Here is a 24,675-nt window from a genome sequence, read left to right as displayed (position 1 = left end):
CTCTTCAGAAATGAGTTTTATGATTACTTAAATCACAGACTATTTTGAATTATAGTCATTGTTGATGGAAATATTTTTACATTTTAAAAACCTCTTTCTTAAACAAAACATGATGAATATAGATTAAAATTTTCCTCATGATTCAGTGATATAATTAAGAACACTATTTTAAAATAATTCCTTCAATTATTATCAATGTAGTGAAAAGGGCTATTTTTAACTTTAATTGGCTATGATATGATATAATATGAAGTTTTCTACTTTTCCTGAGTTTTTATTTCTGCATCTTTTACTAATGCGATGCTATAAATTGGTATAGCTTTTCAATTTGTTTGACAGCTTCTATCCATCTCAGGATATGCTATTTCAAGTTTACCAAGAAAGTGAAGATTGCAAAATTCATTAAAATTGTGAATTACATAAAAGTAAAAACACTATGAAGGAATACTTAAATAATTCCTTAATAAAAGAGCACATATGTTGTTCTGTATGGACTATGCGACATAATCTGGGGTCTCAAGAGCCTCTTCACTTCTATTTCAAAATTCCAAGTTTTTGTGTTGTCAGGGTTGATAAAGACCAAGTCCAGCCTCGTGAAGGATCTTGCGATGGGAGAAATAATTTCTAAAGGACCTAAAAGCCTAAGTATTAAGAATTGAAGTGTATTGTTTAATAGCTGGGAGAAGAAAGCATTGTAAAGAATTTAACTAAAGGTCAACTGGAATGTGGGAAACCCAGACAAGAAGAGTAAAAATTAGACTGGATAAGGAGTTACATTTTTGAGACGATAATGCATACATCGCCCAATGAAGGGCACACACTTTAATTCTCACAGCAACCCCGATATGTTTAAGTGTTATCTTCATGTGGACGACAAACTGAGACTGAGCAATCAACTTTCAGGAAGCAATCAACTATCAGGATGGTAATTAGAAGATGACTCTGTTTTCAGGGTTCTTCCTCTTTTTTACCTCAAATGAATCTCTCAGAGATGAGAGTGAATAAGGAATGGGGAGGAGTTCCAGAGTCAGGCAGATGGCAAGGGCAAAGTGATATTTTTGCATTTATTTTTTATCTATCATTTTGTCTCAGAAATAAATTGGAAAAATTTGTTCACAGTAAAGTAAATTCATTTCCCTTAAAGTGAATTTAAAAGAACTTTTTGAAAAGCAGAAGTTATTTTTGTAACTGCATGACTTTGTCATTTTTGTGCTTTTTAAAATTATCATTATTTCCCAGGCTGCCTTGTGTTTCTTTAGTAATGAGAAGACAGAAACTAGATAATGTCCTTAAAAAAAAATCTTTCTTACAATTCCGTGAGGAATTCTCCAGATTACTCATTTGTGTCCTGGTACTATATCATGGTCAGACCTTCCAGACAATTCTGCTGGCTTGTATTTTGGATAGAATCCTATGACTAGCTCAGGAGCTCAAAGTATTCTCATGACAAAGGGGCTCAGCTTGTAAGCATTTTAAGTAGGATAACACTCTGTTTAGAGTTATTTTATTTAATAAGCATTTCATAGTAATGAACCAGCCCATGCAAGGTCACCTGTTTTAATATGGAGTTCCAATCCTATCCCAAAATTTTGGTTATATACATAGTATATATTTATACACTTTTCCAATTAAGTTAATTTAACTTTCCATTAGAATATACAAAACCATTAATTTAACAATAATTTTTATTGTTGAACTAGTAATATTATTGTCAAAAGAATAATGAGCTCCAAAACCTTTTAAGATCATGTACCATTATCAATAAAAATATTTCGAACCTCCTCCACCGAAACGTGGTATATTTATAACATATGCACTCATGCAAAAACAAACAACACCATTCCCAATGGCCCACCCAAATTGTTTAACTCCCTGCCCTACACAAAGGAACCAAAACGCAAAAACCTGGAAGTTTTTCTTTAAATGGATTATACCTGAATGGCTTCTCTGATTCTGGAATCCTAGACTGGAGAACATTGCTTCAATATTATCATTTCAAAGGAGGTCTTCCACCTTATCAGTTCATTCCCCACCCGTCTTTCAGTCATATCTGCCCATCACAAGATCCTCCCAGTACACTGATGTAACAGTTAAGTTTCTCCAGAAAAACAGAACAAACTGGATATATGAAAGTGTGAGTGTGCATACATAGAAAAGGAGCTTTATTATAAGGAATGGGTTCATACAATCGTGGAGGCTGGCAAGTCTAAATTCCATACGGTAAGCGATAGGCTGGACATTCCAATAACAATTAATATTGGAGTTTTCTAGCAGAAATAATTCTCATCTCTGGAACCCTCAGGTAAGATCCCCAACTTGATTGGATGGCTCACCACATAACAGAGGGTAACTTCCTTTACTCAACGCCTACTGATTGTATGCTAATCCCCTCTATGAAATACCTCTGCAGCAGCAACTCATCCTTTATTGGACAACCAAGATCTATTGAATGTTCAAGAAATGCCTTGAATATGGAAGAGACATTTCAAACTTAAAATAAAATGAGTGAAGGAAATAGGGATAATTCAGGGGACAGAAGAGAATTAACAAAAAATTAGACCCAGAGTCATGTAAAATAATGCACACGTAGAAGAACAGTATGTTCAGTAAATGAAAAATATATAAATTAAAATGATTGCTGCAATTAAAATACATTAAATAGAGAGACTGGAAGATTAAGAGAAAATACAGTGTGCAAGTAGCCAAAATAATTATACTTGTATTTATCTTGATTTATCAAATTCAAAAAGACATGAGAAAAGATAAAATACACACACAAATGGAGTGTTTGGTTTTCTAATTCTGGAAGTTCCGGAGAGACAAATAAAGAAGACACGTGACTGGGCAGTAGGTCTGTGAGACTGAAGTCCAGAGTGGAGCCCTTCCTTGGGGAGGAGAGTTCTCAAAAAAACAGAGGTGAGGAATGAGAGAAGAGGTAATGGAACTGTAGTTTACAACTTACATAAAACTGAGCATATTATAGAAGTAACCAATGGAGTGTAGACAAGGCAAATCAACATGAAATAGATGCTAGGAGGATCCTTCTTCTAGATGATATTGAACCCGTACAAAAAGAAACGTGTTTGTGCATGATTTGACTCTAAAGCGAATGAACAGTTAAGTGATAAATGACCTTTACTGGTTTTCTACTTTTATAGTCAAATCACAGGAAGCTATTCCTGTAGGCTGGAATACACATGCTATCTAGATTCTCAGTATAAAACTAAAGGAAATGCTGACAGAAGCTGAGAGATGTAGAACTTACATAACTGAAGGAACAAAGAATGGAGACAGGTTGAGATTGCAGAGGTGGCCTGCAGAGTCCCTGAAGATGGTCATCTATCAGACAGAGGAGAAAGAGGAAATGCCGTATACAGGAGTGAATATTCATCTAGCACTGCAGGAAACCAGCATACAATCTCCAAGTTAGGTAAAGTTATGAGCCGATATTATTTACAGCCACATGGAAACCACGATAAAATCTAAAACAGAAGTTGATTCTGGGAAGCAGAACTGTAGGGACTGAGGTGGTGCAGGCCAGAGTGGTCTTTCATTCTAACCCCTTTTCCACAATTTGATTTTTAACCATGGACATGTTTTATTTTGCAATTTTTTTTAGCTTTTGAGGATAAATGACTGCATCAATTTCCCTGCTGTCTCCAGCATTTATATTTTGTCCTTATCCTTGAGTCATAGCATCATGAGTTCGAGACTGAGCAGGCATAAAATATATAAAGACAGAGTGCAATCCTCAACAGTAAGGACAAAATTGGATTATTGGGACAAAACATACGGTTCTTTCTCTTTGACAAGTATCTCAAACTCCATAACACTATAAGTTAAAGAAGAACTTCTCAAAGTGGGTTCCAGTAACTTCTGGTCCCAAGATGTCAATAGGTTATCCTTTGAAAATAGGATCTGTGTCCCATTATGTGCTCCTCTCGGAGGTTCGCAGTGCACATTAAGATATCAAAGATTCCTAACGCTGAACTCAAAATTTCCCTCATTCTGAGCATGCAATTCTGTGAAGGAACAATCAATGGAACACAGTTTGGATAAGCTGGAATCAGAAGTTCTCAGGGATCATGGTGATTGCATAATAAATAGGTTTAGATTTGTGATAAAGTTTATTTCCTAATGCCAATATAGATATTATCATAATCAAATTGTTAAATGCCTGTTGCTTTCTGTTACATAGTCAGTAGTGTTAGTGGCATAGTGAAGTTGCTATCTGCGGAAGAACAGATTGAAAAGAAAAGAAAGACATACTACTTAGCATTGTATTTTAAATTTTTTTCAAATGAGTTTGACGACATCAGTAGACTTGGTTTTGAATACTGCTGGATACCCATGGAGCCATAGCCCTTTAAATGAAACCATAGTGCTTGAATCTGTTGATGTAATCTCTTTAAATACTTTATCATTGCCAATAGAATTAAAATGTCATGTAGTAATTCCAACTTATTACATATATTACACAGATAAACTTATAAAGTAAATAAGAGACCAAAAGTCAGTATTAAATGTGGATTCAGGTTAGTATAAATGTTTAAAAAGTCCTTGCAAAAGTCTTCTGGGAACTACTTTCCATTAATAATTTCTATCTTGAAGCACACATGCAAGTAGCAAAAAAAATACCCTGGATAAATTTCAGTGAACCTCAGCCATTAACCATGTTTCATCCTGGGAACTGTTTTGTTCCCCCAAGTAGGGGTTGTGATTCAGTGACAGTGTTTCGGTACTTCCTAAACTTGAAGGTCTTTACCATGGAACCTTAATTGCAGATTTAACCCAGAAAAATTACCCTGGCAATAAAGGACCATTTGTTGACCATGCCCTCATCATTGCCCAATTTTTTCCCCGAGTTTTGTCTTTACTGCTATTTAAATCAGCCAACTGTCAAAACATGTAATTAAACCTTAAGCTTGCCACTTTGTTTTAGCACCTTTTACTTAGTTTTAAAATTTTTATTTGTTTTTTATTTTTTGCATGGGCAGGAACCAGGAATGGAACCCTGGTCTCCGGCATGGCAGGCGAAAATTCTGCCACTGAGCCACCGTCACACTGCCCTAGACTTAGTTTTAAGTCATGGTGACTGGAACTTCATGAAATTTTCTGCATGCTGAGGAAACTCATGGAGTTGACATGTCTTTGGTGCCTACTCCATCTGCTCAGTGTTTCACAGACATCCCTCATCTACTTCCAACAATCACAGTTTGGATTACTAGTTTTTAGTGAATAACAAGTTACAACAAACCTTTGCCACTTAGAACAGAGCATGTTTATTATCTTGCAGTTTTGCATCGTACCTCTGCTTCAGGGTCTCTCCAAGCTGCAATCCAGGAGGCAGTTGTGGTGGTGAACTCAGTAGAGACTTGAATGGGGAAGGATCCACTTCTAATCTGCCTTGGGTTGTTGGTAGAATTCATTTCCTTCAGGCTGCAGGACCAAGGGTTTCAGTTTATTCCTAGAGAGAGCCCTCAGCTCCTAGAGGCCCTATTCTTTGCCGCATGGGTTTCTCAAACACAGTCATGTAATCATGGCAGCTTGCTTCTTCAAAATCAGTAAGAGGGGGTGGTGCAGTGGTGGCTCAGTAGCAGAATTCCTGCCTGCCATGCCTGAAACCCGGGTTCAATTCCTGGTGCTTGCCCATGCAAAAAAAAGAAGAAAAAAAAATCAAAGTCAGTAAAAGGGAGCTGCTTAGAACGCTGGCTAGTAGTACAGTCTTGTTTGTGCTGTGATGTGGTCACAGGAATGACACCCATCACCCTTGCCATAATCCATTGGTTAGAAGCAAGTCCAAGTTTCCATCCACATTCAAGGGAGCTGATTACAGCAGGAATTCGTGATTGTGGGGACCACCTAAATCTGTCTACCACATATAGACAGGCAAACTGAGGTCCGAGGTGATTAATCAGTGTGCCCAATGGAAATTAATAGGAATACAAGATGGAGGAGGACATCATCAGAAATAATTTGAAAAATTCAAACAGAACTTTTAAAAGAAGCCACCGTCATTTTCTGTCTTGTATGTGTACTTGAAGTATCTAAATGTGTTTCTTATTTTTTAAAAAAAAGGCAACTAAGAAAAATATCTATTTTTCAAGCCCTTGGGGTACCAGTTAATAAGTTTCTGCATATTTTTTAATTGTATGTATTTTATATTTTCATTATGTTTTTAAATAATGAAAATAACCTTCTTGGGACTAATCTCACCCAGATTAAAGGGGGAGCAGAGATAATTATTGTGAGTCAATCTTGATATGGTTACTTAAGGTTCCCTATAAAGGAAGACTTCTTACATATATTGTGTATTAAACACTAGTGAGTGTAGATAGTTAATTATTTAATGAATGCTGCTGTGTCAACAGACTGAGCCCAACATGTTCATGGTCCTGCATATAATTGTCATGGAAGTGCTAGAGCACAGGAACTACAAAAGCTACATTTTCTTTCTTTCAACTCTTCTGACACTTTACCTGGATTTTCTTACAATAACTATTTCTTCCCATCTTGCATTATTGTTATTTTATTACATATATGTCCTTTTCTACCAGAATGTAAGAAATTTGAGGGCTGCATATGTATCTCTATCACCTTTTCTATTTTCTAAATAGCAGCTAATCTGTTTATTATCTTTGCGTGTGGATAACACTGAAATAAATATGACTTGAACAAATTAAAGTCCACCGAAGTTACTTGACCAAGTAGACAGCATTTTACACTATTTCAGTGAATCTAAGATGATACTGATTGCATGATACAGCGTTATGTACTATTTTTTTAAAAAATAAATACTCCCAACTAACTGACTCATGTTTTCTTAATACCTAAAAATTTAAAATTTTATACTTATTGAAAGACCTCTTTCATCACACCATCTTCTCCTTGTTTTGAATTTTTACACTCTAATATGAAGATTTTTAACAATTTTTGTTACCTTCAGTTTCATCACTGGTAAGATGGTAAGATGCAACCATTTTGAAAAGAGTGCAATAACAAAACATTATGGCTTCATCTTCTTGTGAGTACCTACTTTTCTTAGTTTTTACAAAACACTTGGATTTTCTTTCAAAGAAAATAGTCGAATTGTGGTTATCCCTGCAATGATAAATGGTTGCTTCATTAATATCAAAATTATGCCCCACTGTTCTATTTCTCTGCCTTTTGCCATAACTTTTTATTTTAATGCTAAATCATTGATTAAAGTATTTTACACATTTTTATTATTATTGTAAGCATTTTATTTAAAAACAAACAATAAACTTAGAACCACCAAAAATGGTTATCTTAATTAGCTTATTCATAGGCACATTTAGAAATAGTATCCAAATAATCATTATAAAGCCTGTGTTTGTACAGTAAGCTTCATAGACTGATTTAAAATTTAAGGCCAACAAGGAAAACATCTACATATACACATATCAGAGTTTCTTAAATTCTAAATATTAAACACTAACAAATACCATTTGACTGGCTATCAAAACTGAGCATTATCAAAATATCAAGTGGAAAGTTATTACATAGATCAACTTTGCTATAATAATGACCTATGCTACTGAACATTTTCAAGTTTCTGATTTCAGGAAAATGCAAAAATGCAAATCTTCTTACAATTAACATGAAAACCTTGTCTCATGACATCATAACATTTAAAATCTATTTTATCTGCAATTCATAGCTACTCATGCTTTCTTTTGGTCATAACTTGCATAGAACATCGATTTCCATCTTTTCATTTTCAATCTATTTGTATCCTTGGGTCTAAGATAAGTCCTTTGTAAATAGCATATGATAAATCATATATTTTAATCCATTATATCAATCTATGTCTTTTAATTGGTGAGTTTAGTCCATTAACATTCAAAATTATTACTATAAAACCAGTTCTTGAGTCAACCATCTTATCTTATAGTTTTTTTTTTGACCCACCAAAAATGGATACCTTAGGTTGTCCATAAGCTATTTAAATAAAGCACCCAGTCATTGTAAAGCTTGTGTTTGTACAGTAAGCTTCATAGACCGATTTAAAATTAAGGCAACCAAGGAAAAAATCTACAAATACAGATATCAGAGTTTCTTAAAATCAAAACGTTAACTGCTAACTTAAATACCATTTGATAAGCTGTCAAAACAACGAACATTCTCAAAATTTCAATTAAAAATTATTATAAATATCAATTTTGTTATAGTAAAAACCTATATTACTGAACATTTTCAAGTTTTTGATTTCAGGAAAATTAAAAATACAAATGTTTTTATAATTAATATATAAATATCTCATCACCCAAATGTATATCCTAGTTAGCTTATCCAGAGGCATATTAAATAAAGTATCTAAATAATAATTCTAAAACTTGTGTTTATATAGCAATTTTCATAAACCAATTAAAAATTAAGGAACACAAGGGAAAAAAGTAAAGATACAAAAATTTTTTAAATTCTAAATATCAAACACTAATTTAAATGCCTTCTGTTGAGCTGTCAAACCTGTGCACGTTCTTGAAATACAAAGTAGAAAGTTATAACAAAAATTAACTTTGCTATTATAATGACCTATGTTACCAAGTAGTTTCATTTATGGATTTCAAGAAAGTAAAGATACAAATGTTTTTACAATTAAGATATGAAAATCTTGTCTCTTATGATATCATAGCATTTAAACTATTTTATCTAATATTATTATAGCTACTTGCGCGTTTTTTTGGTTACAAGTTGCATAGAACATTTATTTCCATGCTTTCACTTTCAATCTATTTGTATCCTTGGGTCTAAGGTAAGTCTCTTTCTATTACTCTTCAATTCTGCATCCTTCCCCAGACCTCCCTATCTAGTTTTTTCAGTTGACGGAGCTCCCTTTAGTATTTTTTATAGGGCAGGTCTCTTGTTAGCAAATTCTCACAGCCATTATTTATCTGTGAAGATTTTAATCTCTCCCTCAATTTTGCAGTAAACTTGGCAGGATAAATAATTCTTAACTGGAAGTCTTTCTCATTCAGAATCTTAAATATATCATATCACTACCTTCTCGCCTTCATGGTGCCAGTTGAGTAGTCTGAGCTCAGTCTTATGTGGTTTCCCTTGTATGTAATAAATCTTTTTTCTGTTGCTGCTTTCATGACTTTTTTGCTTCTCTTCAAAATTTGACATTCTTGTAAGTATATGTCTTGGAGTAAGCCTGTTTGAATTTATTCTATTTGGGATTCACTGGTCTTGTTTGGCTTGGATATTTATGTCTTTTATATGGGTTGGGAAGTTTTTCCCCATTATATCTTCAACTAGACTTCCTATCCCTTTACTTTTCTCTTCTCCCTCTGGGACACCAATAATTCTTATGTTTATATGCTTCATGCTATCTATCATTTCTCTGAGATCAAGTTGCATTTTTTTCCATCTTTCTTGCCATTTATTCTTTTGAGCATTCACATTCAATTGTCCTGTCCTCTAATTTGCTTATTCTCACTTCTTTCTCTTGAAGTCTTCTACTGTGAGTCTCTAATGTAGTTTTAACTTGGTATATAGTTTTTTTTTTTTTCATCTCTCTGATATCTGATATTTTTCTTTTTAGTCTTTCAAATTCTTTTTATGCTCCTCCAGTGTCTGCGCATCCAATATGTGGCCCCTAGACTCCCCACTGGGTTGATCCCAGGCTACAGGAATGGGTATTTCAGCTTCCCTCACCCACAGCCAGTCTGGAAATGTCTGTGGGCCAGTCATGTCAGCTCAGCCAACTTCCTCTGCCTCACTTCTCCATCCACCCGCACCTAGGTCTTCCGGCCTCAGTGGGGGAGGTGGAGTGGCCCTAGGGCCCAAACAGTTCTCTCCTGCTCTTCTGCTGGTTGGCCATGAGCCAGCACACTCCACATTTCTCCACCTCCCCAGGGGAGGGTCTGCCCCAGTCCTTGCCAAAAACAAAACAAACAAACAAACAAAAACCCAGGTGTCCATAGCAGCATGTCACAATGTTGGGGAATAGGCACTCTACCTTGAGTAAGTGGTCTCTGTGCAGAGGCAAAGCTCATTGGTTATCTTCCAAGTTCGCCAGGAGAACTCCCAGCTATGAAGCCAAAGGGAAAATCTTTCCCAGCCAGTTGCAGGGGTAGAATGTCTTGACCAAGCACATTTACCCTATTCTCTCCATTGAAGTTTCTCTGGCTTTTTTTTTGCCCGGGGCATCCTTCTGTGGGGTAGAAGTCCCACTACGATCACTTGTACTCTGGAATCACTGTCCGGGTCATTGTCTTATCACATCTCTCATTGTTGCACAAAGGTAGGTCAAACTCAGCTTGATTTTACACGTTTTAAATTGCAATGAAACTCAATATGTGTAATATCAGCAACGCGCATAACTTCAGTGCAGGGACAACTATGAACATTAGCAGCTATATTCAAGCACATGCAGATCACAGCTGCTTCATGATGCATGACTGAAAGCAACTACAAGACTCTACAGTTTGGAAAATGCATCCTATTTTCAGAGATGTTGAAACATGAAAAAGTAAATCAGAATAAATAACATAAAGTAGTAGAAATAATAGTGTGGTGGCTGTTATAGCCCTTCTCAGCATGAGAAAAATAAAAGGAGCTCTATATGGAAGACAAAGGGTAACCTAAATCATAGTTTAAACTTCACGTAGATATGACTTTAACTACTTTTCCCTGCTTATTTATGTTTTGCTGTTTTTTCTTTCTAAAAGTATTGAATTCTGGTTTTGTACATCCAAAAATGTTGAACCAATTTCACGTCCCAATGCAATATAAAGTGAAAAGAAACTAATATAGAAGTTAGCAGCAACTAAGGGTACACTAATTTGAAAAAAGAGGAAAAGAAAGAGAAGGAAAGGTAAGAAAGAAGGAGAAAAGGAAGGAAGGAAGACCAAGCTAACTTTATAAAATGTTATAACATTTTTGTTATGGTATTTCACATCTTTTTGTAGTACATATTATGTGCCAGACTCTGTTCAAGAGATTTAGAAATATTAAATAACATTCGGTGGTAGGTATGTTTCAACCCTATTTTCCAAGTGAGGAAACTGAAACAAAGAGAGTTACATTGCCTGCCCAGGGATAAACAGCTTCTGAAGTAGAGAGCCAAGATCTGAGTTAGGTGGCCTGGTTCCAGACTAAATCTCTTTAAAACTCTAGGCTAATCTGCCTTTTATTGATTAGGGTAGGGTGATGAGGGGGTGGTGGATTGATATCTAAAAGAATTCAAATGAAAATAAATTTCTTCTGTACTGTTCTTCATCAAAAATTATTATTCTGGTATGAGTAGTAAAAAGAAAGCTCTATCATTACCAGAATAATTCCTTATGATCATTAAAACTATGGTTCTAACTTTTGAATGACTGGACAACTAGACAGATATTAAGGCCATGATTTCTTTATGTAAAATGAATTAACGATAACTTTTGACATTTTTATGCTGTAATGGATCTTGATTATCACATTTGTTCATTCTGCATTCAACTGCCCAACCTAAAATTTATTCAAACTCTATAATTTGCCAGACATTTTGCCAAGCACTGGGCAAGCAACAGGAAACAAAACAGCCAGGATGCCTGCCCTTTCAGAATTGGATATCTCTTTCAGTACTGAAGACAGGCATTAAAAGCCACAAAACAGTACCTAGGTACTTTTTAAGTGCAATTTTGTTGAGGGAAACTTACACCCCTGGGAGCCATGTCTTATGTATTGGGGAGGGTCGTGAATTTATTTGCAGAGTTGGCTTAAAGAGAGAGACCATATCTTAGCAACAGAAGAGGCTCTCTGGGGGTGACTCTTTAGGCATAATTGCATGCAGTAATGAGTTTCACGAGGGCAAGCCTCAAGATCAAGAGCTTGGCTTACTAAATTGTGAGTCCCTAATGCCTGAGAGAGTTTCAGGCATTCCCCAGGTGGAGAAGTTTAATAGTTTCACCTTTTTCCACAGTCCCTCACAGTGACTTCTTCTTTCAGTTTTACACAGAAGTTGAAGTTTTAAAATGCAGACAATATCATCCTTTACCCTGTATTCTGATTTACCTTAGTCCTAACCAGGTTTATTTCATTCGTATCTCCAATTGGAGTCTGATCTCTTTTTCAGCTTCTTTACCAGTTGTTGTATGGGGGTAATGCTGACTTTCAGAGCTGTAGAACTCTAATTCTGAGCTCAGGTATCAGACAATGCCCAATGTTCCAGGGAATTATCAGATTATACACAAAGAGCTCAGCATCTCAGGATTTAGAAATAAGGGTTAAATCTCAGGAAAAAATGTAACTTCTGTAAGAACGTACAATCTCGGAACCTTTACAATGAGCCTTATTTGAACATTCTGTACTCCTTAATCATTGGTTGCCCAATCTCTCCACACTTTCTATCTCCTGATGACCTATGCACTGAAATTCAATTCTCAGAGTTTGCTTATTATAGTTGATTTATATTAGGGGGACCATACATTATCCTTCCTTTTGTTTCTGGCTTATTTCGCTTAACATAATATCCTCAGCATTCATTCACCTAGTTGCATGCTGCACGACTTCATTCCTTCCTGCGGTTGCTCAATGTACCATCTTATGTATACAACATGTTTCACTCTACCGTTCTTCAATGTAACATTAGGCCGCCTCTATCCATTGCAAACTGTGAATAATACCTCCATAAATGCCTGTGTGCAAATGCCTATTCACGTCCCTGCTTTCAGTTCTTCCAAGCCTTTGTTTAATAACGGGGCTGTAGGAGCATGTGGCAACCCTATACTTAGCCTCCTGTGGAACCAACACAAGTACCCAGGCACTTTTGGCACTTTTGAAGACAACAGTTTTAAACATTCACCTTTGCTGAGATTTGGACTTACGAAACTAATCGTGAAAAACCTAGAACGATGAAGCTTCTCAGCAAAGCATTAAACAGATGGCTTCAACAAGTGCCATATCTTAAATTTGATCTTATGTCAACTGCAAAGGTACTGAATAACATCTGTAAGTGATTCCAAAGTTACATAAAACTGCTCTTGTTTAAAGACCTTCCCTTAAATGACTACATTGCCATGCAAAAAGCTCTCTGTAGGATTATGGTATTTTGTTATTGGATTTTATGAAGGGATAAAATCGAAACGAAAGAGAATTTATTAATTAGGGCCAAGCCATCTTTGTAATACCTGTCACTAGTACTCTGAGATTCTAATCAATCAAATCGTAAGAATCTGATCATTTTGCTGAAGGAAAATATCCTCTGAGGAATTTTGATGGTTTTTGTACTTGAGACAGAGGCATGATAGGAGAAAGAGAGGTGGCAAAGACAGCTGAATGAAGAGAAAACATTTTAGAACAAAGGTATCAGATATTCAATTTTAAAGTTTCATGCGCTGCTGAATGTAAAATCCTTTAAACTTCCCAATCCTTCACTAAAGTTGTTCCGTGTGCAGACACTTCATGTGAGTGTGTAAATATGTGTATGCATGTGTATATATAATCAAAAAGGGACTGGAGTTCATGTTTGGATTCACTTCAGGAGAAATAAAAGAAAAGCTGCAATCCCCATATTGGAAAGTAAGATTTTAATGGAGATAGAGTGCCAGAGTTGAAGATGCTGGAGAAATATTTCTTTCACCACACATACACACACGCACGCATGCATGCACACACACAATCTCCTTTCCCAGAAATTTACAGAAATTAAATATTAGCCTTTTAAAACATATAGAAAATGAATTCAAATCAAAGGTATCTGGACCTATTCTAGATCATAAGGATTGAAGTTAGATGCAGAATGGATGAAGAAAGTAAAAATAGTAGCTTACAACTACTGAGTTTCTGAATTGTTATTTAATCCTCAAAGATGTCAGTGTTTTAGTAGTTATTTTATGAACAGGGAAACTAAGACATAGAAAAGTCAGAGACAAAGCCAAACACAATTAGTGAACATTTCAAGGAAGAGTTTTTAGTCCCATATCAGAGATTCCAGCAAGTAGACCTGTCCAACAGGGGCAGCATGGCAGAGGCTAGTTGACTGGTCATATGACAAAAATACCATGGAAGATACGGCAACAAGGAAGAAGGTCTTTCTTTGGTGGTCAAGGCAGGGAGGTCAACCGATAACTTCCAGGCTCCACTAAAGCCTGTGATTCCAGGAACTGAAGATCTCCATACAGAGTAAAGTTTCCTAATCTTTATTTTTCAAGTTCTGTGACTATGACTATGAAATGTCTCATTTAACCCCAATTTCTGCTTCTGGTTTTCTCTGGGCTACAAATAGCATTGTTCACACCCTCTTTCATCATTTTTAAAATTTTATTTATTTTTAACTGTAGTAAAATATACATAAAAACATTTTAATCATTTTAAATGGACCATTATTTTATTAAGTACACAACACTGTTTAACTTTCACCACTATCTATTTACAGACTATTTTCATCATCACAAACCTAAACTCACACTCGCCTTCTCCCTCTGCCCTGGCACCCACCATTTTGCTTTCTGTCTCTAAGAATTTGCATATTCTAATTATTTCAGGCAAATGAGAGTCTTCAGGGTTCATTCATGTTGTAGCATTTCTGTGGTCACTTCATTTCTTTTTACAGAAGAACGAGATTCCATGAATTGGATATACATACACGTTGTTTATCCATTCAGCTATTGATGGACGCTTGGGTTGCTTCTCACCTTTGGAAATAATCATTGTGAACAATACTGTGATGAGACATTGGTGTACAAATATCAGGCGGAAGCCCTGCTTACGATGCTTTGGTTATATGCCCAGGAGTGGAAACGCTATGCCACGTGATAATTCTAAGTTTAACTTTCTGAGGAACTGCCAAACTCTTTGCCACAGTGGCTGCACCATTTTACATTCCCACAAACAATGTACAAGTGTTCTTATTTCTCCACATCTTTGTCAACACTTGTCATTTTCAGTTTTTTAAATATTAGCCAACTCTAGCAGGAACAATTTATGATAAAACATGCACTCAGTTTTTTTGTACATAAATTATTGCTAAGCTAGATAACCCCATCCCTAAAAATGTTTCATTTTGCATCAGTTCCCAGAATTTTGGGGAAATGTCCTTATGATTTTTGGAACAGAATCAAATGCCCAGAAATTCAATAGAATATTTATTTGTCTTTATGCTATAAGAATTCTTCTTAAGTAACCATGACTGGTATATTTGAAAGTGGCCTTAAAATTAATGAAGCATATGATCACTTCTGGCAGTGATCCCAGTCTCTCTTGGTTAGTTAAAGAGGAACATAATATTTTGCTCAATCATAAAATCATTATGTATAAATCCAACTTACACTTTCTTCTAGACCAAAAAACAAGGAGGTTTCTCTGGACCATTATTAAATATCGAGAAGGGGGAGAAGATCATCTTTATTTAAATTTCAATCATTTCTGGATCAGAAAGAGTCACGCAATGAAGGCTTTTCTGTATGTTTTTATGGTAAAGCAACAATCAAAATTGCATCTGTGTATGTGCGCGTGCGTAAGCATGCATGTGTCTATTCCTTGTAAGATTTTCATTGTGGATTCCATTAGCATTGAATGCATTTTCTGACTTTTTGCTTTGTGCAATGAGGTCATAAAACGCACTGATGGATGCAGAATTGAGGTCACTCGTGCTGCTTTGTGTAGCAAAGTCAGCCATACCCTGAGGGTCAGCTAATGCTGCTCTTCATGATTTGTTCAGGAGAACTTTGGGAAAAAACATCCATTCTCGCTGGAATGTCAGCACTTGGGGAATAAAGACTTCCATTTGCATCATCAGCAAGGTCACCCCTCCGAGAGTACTGTGTTTCTCACTAAGTACAGTAAACTCTTCATGGGCTACTGCATCAAATGGCCTCTTCTCATGAACAGTGTTTTCTGTAGGTCATCTGTTTACCGCCTTCTGTATATGTTCAGAAAATAGCCATCAGCAATCAACTGAATCAATGGCAGCTTGTGACTGGTGGGGACAGTTGGGTCATCCATGCCTGGTCTATTCGTCTTTGGCTATAGTGCTATCTAAAAAGAAAAACAACTGTATATCACTGTTTTGTTCTTTTTTTTGTTGCAAGAATTAATGCAGTATCTTTAGATCAATAGTTTAGGTTTTGGACCATAAACCGCCTATTGTCAATTTAACCATATATTAACATTTTAAAATAATATTATTAAATAGTAAATATAGATAACACATTACACACAATATATGCTGGGTATTGTTTTAAGGGCTTAACTAGCATTACGAAGTTTAGTCCTTGTAAAACTCCAGGAAAAAGATGGATGTACTATGTGGACCCATTTTACACATGAGAAATATTGGGCATAATTAAGTCTGAATTTAGTCATATAGCTATTAAGTGCAGAGCCCCTTATAGAAGTATAGGAGTATTTGTATATACTTTTCCTGGTAAGTAGTGAATTTTATGGCCAACTTCTAGTCAACAGGAGAATAGTTATACACATATATGAAATTTTTTTGACATAGCTAATTATTAAGATTATGTAGTCACAAGGACAATATTCACATTGATGTCAATTTTTAAAATAGGATATAATAGGGCATGTGCATTACAATAATAAATATGAAAAATAGGTATTCAATGGAAAAGAATTGGAAGAGAATATTAATAACCAAAACTATTAAGGGAGACATTATTTTGGTGATTTTAGTCCTTTCAAATTTCCCTTAATGTTGTTATTGCACAGTTCACACAATGAAAATTACTCAAGTGAGAAAGCACATTGCTTAACTATTGCTATCTTGTGATTCTAATTGTTTTTTGCATATCATATATACATATATTTCTGTATGTAAATATGCATAAATGTATATATGTATGTGTATTCTGAAAGAATGCCTGGCAAAATAATGAATAGTTACTTTTGAAAAGTGTTCATAATTTTGGAGGGAGGAAGGAGAAGTTCACTCTTGATTTTATACCAATATTGTTTACTATTTGAAATTTTAATGGAGTATATTGTTACTTTAAAAGACAGAGAAATTAAATGTATTAATGAGACAATAATGACTAACTCATTTTTCTTTGTTTCTCTGTTAATTATGAACAGTTTAAATTTCTTGGTATATAGCAGGTGCTCAATAAATATTTATTTAACTGAACAGAAACAGTTGTTTTGAAGTCATGACCTAGACCTACATAGCATTTCTGATGGACATTTATTTGATATAGATAGGCCCTGTATGTTGTACACTATATACCTGTTGCAGAGACACATTTCAGAAAGCATTGTTTCAGCCTTCCTTCTTTTTCAGAAGAATTCTACACTAAGGTGAATAAGAGATAGTTATGGCAAAAGACAGCCCTGCTGGAAGAGAACAATTTTGGTACAAGCTATGCTACAGAAGGGTCTACTTGTTGAGTAAGTTGACAGTGAGACTGAAAATAAATCAGTTCTGTTTTCTTAATTTGATGATATAGCAAAACAATATTTTCTGCCAGTATAAACACTGCAAATTTTCAAAGTGTTTTTCAAGTTCATCTTCCTCTTCGATAATCACAACAACTTTTTGAAAAAATCAGGGCTTCTATTATCTCTATTATTATAGATGTGGAAACCAAATCTAAGAGAGAGAAGTGAAATGATGCTTTTTTTTCACAGGAGATGGGTAGCAGAGCTGTGATATAAATCTAGGTGTGTTCTTTTTTTTTATTTTTTTGGTTACGTGGTCTGGTAATTGAATGTGGGTCTCCTGCATGGAAGGTGAGAGTTCTACCACAGAACCAACCGTGCACCCTAAATCTAGGTATGTTGACCTCAGATCCAGTGCTTTTTAAATTCTGTTTTGGTGGAAATTCTATAATGGTTTTAGAAAATTAGAGCACAAGAATATCCAAGGAAGAGAAGGCTTTGCTTAGTGGCTTGCATTTAAATTCTTTAATTTCTCAACAGTTAGCTAACTGAAGCTGCAAGTAGTTTTATCTTATTCTACAAAAGTAGTGCTTTGTCTTTTTTTCTCTTACTGCTTGTATTTGGTAATTAGAAGTTCCATATTTGAATCAGTTAACCTAATAAAAGCCATTTCAGCTCTAGTTTAATGTTTAGAAGCCATAGGATGTGGTAATAACATCATTTTGCATGTTTAAAGGTTCATAGAATTGACTTTAAATTTCCCAAATGACTCTCCTAGCACATGGAGAATCAGGAGAGTTCATTAGAGCAGGCATGTATAAGAGTTACTGAAGCATCATTTTTTAGCAGCTGAAGCTTATATGATTACATGTCACTTCTTTTATTAAAATGACCAATTAGAAGAAGGCAGTCTATTTTATCAAGCTGGGAACATAGACTTCATTTTTCTATTTTAACAAAAAGGAAAAGGCAGTGTTTAAATTTCAGCTTAATGGTCTGCAAATACCCTCATTTTAAAGGACTGGAGTTCAGCCCAGGAAATAATAGGTATGTTGATAAAAATTGGTTTTCTCACTTTGTTCCTCTCCCTTTCATTCTCTTCATACCCCAGAAGGCCCAGTGAGAACGAGCAAGAGTAGCAGACCCCCTAATGCTTATTGTGAGAATATTTTAATAGTTGAGGCATTAAGAAAATCAAAATATACTCCATTTTCTCTTTGTTAATTCCTACATTTTGAAGGACAAAATGAAAACCATAAGCTTAAAGTGAACTTTACAATTCTACCATGGTAGTTGGGTCCTGACTTTGGAAACTAGATGTTAAGGTAGAGATGGAAGTGCAAAAGGTTTATTGGGGAGTGACATCTGTGAAAGGGAATTGAAGCAACAGGATTGGGAAAAGTGAGCCATGGGATAGCAATGCAGATCTGACAAAGTCTCTGCTAGTCCAAGGGGGAGTATAGGAGCAAAGACTACCCATTGAAGGAATCACATTTAGGTGTAAATGGCTAGGCTCTTGTGGCACAGTCATGCTCATTTGTTGGCTGGGGCTACCTTGATAATAGGATGAGCTTGCCTCAAAAGGTCAGATGAGGGGTGCAGGGGTAGTTCGATCGTAGAATTCTTGCCTGCCATGCAAGAGACCCAGGCTCAATTCCTGGTCCATGCACTTTCTCTCAAAACAAACAAAAACCAACCAAAACAAACAAAAATTCAACAGATGGTGTCGCAATAATGGGATACTCACACAGAAGAATAACGAAATGTGACCCCACTATACAACATACCAAAAAAAAAGATGATATGGTCCTGAAAGAGTCAACAACAAAAAATGAGGGTTGTCTGTGTGGGGTATTTCCATGTCTACTACACATGGTATGCATCCATGGGTGATACATACCTGATATGGGTATAAATTACACTTGATGTTGGTGCTATGTTTGTTACGTGTGATATACAAGCACAAAAGTCATGGTAAATTGAAGAAAGATCAATTATTCATTTAATCATCATAAAAATCACTTAATTTTCTTATCAAAATGTTTATAAAATACAGTAACATATGCCTTACACTTCTTTAGGATGCCAAGCTGCTTTAGAATGAAAACATCACAGAGAAAATGAATTAAAATGTTTACATTCAGTAGTGTGTGTATAAACATACTCAATGAATTACAGACAAAGTTTGAATTAAGCCTATATAAAGAACCACACAATTAATAGCCTGGTAGGACAAGAAAAATGAGCTTTGTAAAAGTCCTACTGCCATGGGGAGTATTTAGCGGTTCACATAGTGTGTGTGATCTTGTTCCATGCACAGGCCACAGGACAAAGTAACTTCCTCAAACTATCCACTGATGCAAAGATTACTCTGATTTTGGTTATCTGTCAATTGCAAAGGACTTTAAGTCATTTTTCAGCTGCTTCAGTGTAATTTGTACATACGATACCCATATCTTTGAACTATAAAATACCTTAATCATTAATACTCAGTGTCTGTTAATAGACTAATGAAAAGAAATTTTAATATGTGATACTTTCCAAATGCAACATGGGCATAAAGAGGTGTGGAATTTAGTTTGTCCTTTAGAGCAGCTAGAAAATAGCCAGGAACTGTCTGGAACCACTGTTTGAGGGACCTCTGTGACCGGAGAGACATCCTACACCAGTCTGGAATGGTGAATATGCCAAGATCACACCACAGAACTGTGAGTTAAGCCCTCAAAAGCTGGAGGCCAGCACCCCTCCCCCACTGGCACAGCAGACTCAGTTGGAAACACTTCTCTATGGGAAAAAGAAGAGGCCACTTCTGGGAGGAAGGGAAGTCAGTATGCCATGCTCCAATTGTGGTTTTAATGAAAAAAATTTGGCCTGCTGAATACAAGCTCCAAACTCAGATAAACCAAGAACAAACAGGGAAGGAATCCTGGGGTTTCTCTCAGCAAACAGGAGGCAGGGCCAACGAGAAACAAAATAAAACAAAAACTCGTGACTTTTGGAGTCAGCTTAGCTCAGAATACTGGAAAAGGACTGTCTCCAAGGCACATAGAGGCAGGTATCAACTCTGGCTCTTGATTTGGGGCTAGGGACTGGATCTGAAAAGGAATTTATTAAAAAAAACTATTTTAAGTAGCTCATTAGAAAACACTTCAGGCATTTTCACTTGTCAGCCCTGATCAGGCAAAGACAGAATTAAGATAGTTCTGAGAATAAAAGTAACAAGTTAATTCCCTAAAGGGCTTATCTTCCCAAGGAAAATGGGGACAGGACCCAGCTCAAGTGGTGGCCATCAATCAGAGAATTCATACCCCGGGAACTAAGCCCTAAGTCTAGATTCTACTAGCTTCTGTCTCAGCATGCCTCTTTCAGAAGCAGGGTCAGCCATGCTCCCGGCAGCCTCAGTATCAGCTTAGAATTTAAGGCACTGCATCACTTTATACCAGTGAAGAGCTGCAGGCTGATAAACACCACTGCTGGTCAGGACAGGAAAAGCACAGAGTCTAGGGCGTCACAGGAATCTCTAACAACCTTCTGTGTCTCATTCCCAGGGAAACTTAATACTGATTCACACCCTTCTCCTGAGACCTGGGCCTGTCTTATCTGGGAAAATCTAACAGGTCAATGATATCTGGGAGACTTCATCCAAAAAAAAAAACAAAAAACATTCCATTTAGGCAAGACAAGAACCAGAAAATTCTGAACAGTTAAATAGAAACTATGTTAGAGGTCTAGAATAAGTTGAACTGAACACTAAAAACAGAGAACAAAGCCAACCAACAAGAAAACCCTAAGTAAAAGAGTGAATATGTCCTCTAGGATAAATTAACCAAGAAAATCAGGTGCTCAGACAACAACAAAAGAATTATGAATCATGTTAGGAAAAACCAAGATATGACTCAATCAAAGGAACACAGTAACATGTCAAATGAGATACTGGATTTCAAACAATTAATGTTCAATCAAACATGCTAAATCAAGTAAAAGATTCAAATCAATGAGTTGAGGGAAGAAAAGGCAAAAGAGAAGAAGGATATAAAGAAGACACTAAAGAACTAGAAAGTTTGAAGAAAACAAACCCCAGAACTTATGGGAATGAAAGGCATAAAAGGAAAGACAAAAAACAAAATGGACACTCACAACAGCAGATGTGAAGAGGCCATAGAAAGGATTAGTGAACTAGAGGACAGGACAACTGAATTCCTACACACAAAAGAACAGATAGGAAAAAGAACAGAAATATATGAGCAAGGTATCAAAATTAAATGACAACATGAAGAACATGAATATATGTGTTATGGGTGTCCCAGAAGGAGAAGATAGAGGAAAAGTGGCAGAAAGAATAATGGAGTAAATAAACACTGAAAATTATCCATCTCTTATGAACAATGATACAATTACAGATCCAAGAAGTACAGGTTATCCCAAACAGAATAGTCCACATAGACCTATTCTAAGACACATATTAATCAGATTGTGAAATATTAAGGACAAAGAGAGAATTCTGAAATCAGCAAAAGTAAAGTGCTCCAAAGTTTGGTAATACTATGTACAGATTTCTCAGCAGAAACCATGGAGGTGAGAAGGCAATGGTATGATATATTTAAGATTCTGAAAGAGAAAAACTTGCAACTAAGAATTCTATATCTGGGCACACTCACCTCCCTCCATCTTGGGTTTGGTGAGTTCTGCCCAGGAGTGCAGAAATCACCCCCCAACACACTTAAAATTTCCTGGTGTACCTTTCTTCTTTCTCACCCTTTTGCCTCCTAAACCTTTCACCACTCTTAATGAAATCACATCTCCAGGGAGATGATCTAAAAAAAAAAGAATTCTATATCTGGCAAAACCATCCTTCAAAAATGAGAGAGAGTTTAAAATATTCTGAAACAAACAGACATTGAGACAGTTTGTGACTAAGAGATCAGGTCTACAAGAGACAATGCAGAAAGCATAATAGGCAGAGAGCAAAAGATAGGAGAGAGAGGTTTGAGAAGAGTGTAGAAAGGAAGACTGTCAGTAAAGGTCAAAGGAGAAAAAAATAAGGTATGACATATAAAATCCAAAAGACAAAATGGTAGAAGAAAGTACTACATTTACAGTAACAACTTTAAATGTTAAGGGATTAAGTCCCCAATCAAAAGACATAAACTGGCAGGATGGATTTAAAAGCAGAATTCATCTATATGCTTTCTTCAAGAGACTCACTTTAGACATGATGACAAAAACATATTAAAAGTGAAAGGTTAAAAAAATATTCTGCACAAAAACAGCAACCAGAGAAATCAAGGGTAGCTATAATAATATGCATCAAATTAGACTTCAAATGTAAAACAACTAAAAGAGACAAAGAAGACACTATGTATTAATAAAAGGAACAATTCATCAAGAGGACACGACAATCATAAATATTTATGCACCATGTCAGAGTACACCAAAACACATGAGGCACACATTTAAAAACTAAAGGGAGAAGTAGACAGCTCTACAATAACAGATGGAGACTTCTATACACTGGCCTCATCAATGAATAGAACATTTAGACAGAGGATCAACAAGGAAACAGAACTTTTGAGTAATACAATAAATAACTAAACTCAATAAATATTTACAGAAAATTACACCCCACAACAGCAGGATACATATTTTTCTCTAATGCTCATGGATTATTCACCAGGGTAGGCTATGTGTGGGGTCATAAAGCAAGTCTCAATAAATTCAAAAAGACTGAAATTATACAAAACATGTTCTCAGATCATCATGGAATGAAGATGGAAATCAATAACAAGTGAAAGGTCAGAAAATTCAAAAATGTATGGAGGCTAAACAAAACACTATAAACAACAACAGGTCAAGGAAGAAATTACAAGAGAAATTGGTAAATATCTCAAGACAAATGAAAATGAAAACACAATATGTCACAACTTATGGGATGCAGCAAAGGTGGTGCCGAGGACATTTATTGCCCTAACTGCCTATATTCGAAAAGAAGAAAGAACAAAATCAAGGAATTAACTGTTTTCCACGAGGAGCGAGAGAAAGAACAGAAAATTAACCCTTAAGAAGGAAAGAAATAATGAAGATTAGAGTAAAAATAAGTAAGACTGAGAACATGAAAACAATAGAGAGAATCAACAAAACCAAAAGGTGGTTCCTTGAGAAAATCAGTAAAAAACAATGGCTAAGCTGACGAGAAAGACAGAGGATGCAAATAATAAAATAAGAAATGTGAAAAGAGAATGTAATTATTGATGGCACAGAAATAAGGGAGATAATGATAGGATACTATGAGCAACAAAATGCTAACAAATTACATAATGTGCTGAAATGGACAACTTCATAGAAAAGCATGCACAATCAACACTGACTCAAGAGGAAACATACGACTTCAACAGACCAATTACAAAGTAAAGACATGAATCAGTCATCAAGAAACTCCCCAAAAAGAAAAGTCCAGGACCAGATGGCTTCACATGTGAATTCTACCAGGAATTCAAGAAAAAATTAGCATCAATGCTACTCAAACTCTTCCAAAAACTGAAGAGGTGGGAAAGCTACCTAACTTATTCTATGAACCAACATCACCCTAATACTAAAACCAAACAAAGATACTACAACAAAAGAAAAGTACAGAGTAATCTCTTTAATGAATATAGATGCAAAAACCGTGTACAAAATGCTCACAAACTGAATCCAGCAGCACATTAAGAATTATACACCATGACCAAATGGGATTTATTCCAGTTATGTAAGTTTGGTGCAACCCAAGAGAATCAATTAATGTAATACACTACATCAATAAACCAAAACAGAAAAAGCACATTCTCATCTTGATTGATACAGAAAAGGCTTTTGACAAAATTCAACATCTTTTCTTGATGAAAACACTTCAAAGGATAGGAACAGAGGGGAACTTTCTCAACATGACAGAGGGGATATAAGAAAAACCCACAGCTAACATCATTCTCAGTGGGGAGAGTCTGAAAGCTTCCCCACTAAGATCAAGAACAAGGCAAGGATGTCCACTGTTACCATTAGTAGTCAACATTGTATGGGAAGTACTAGCTAGAGCAATTAGACATGAAAACAAAGCATCCAGACTGGAGAGGTTGAAGTAAAACTTTCACTGTCAGTAGATGACATGATATTATATGTAAAATATTCTGAGAAATCTACAGCAAAGCTGGCAGAGCTAATGAGTACAGCAAAGTGGCAGGGTGTGCTGGTTTGAAAGGCTTATGTACCCTAGAAAAGCCATGTGTTACTCCTGAACCAATCTTGTGGGAGCAACCTTATTCGGCACCACGGTTTGGAAGCTTGATTAAATTATCTCCATGG

The sequence above is a fragment of the Tamandua tetradactyla genome, chromosome 22 (assembly GCF_023851605.1).
Source record: "Tamandua tetradactyla isolate mTamTet1 chromosome 22, mTamTet1.pri, whole genome shotgun sequence".
Taxonomy (NCBI): Eukaryota; Metazoa; Chordata; class Mammalia; order Pilosa; family Myrmecophagidae; genus Tamandua; species Tamandua tetradactyla.
This window is presented reverse-complemented; position numbering follows the sequence as displayed.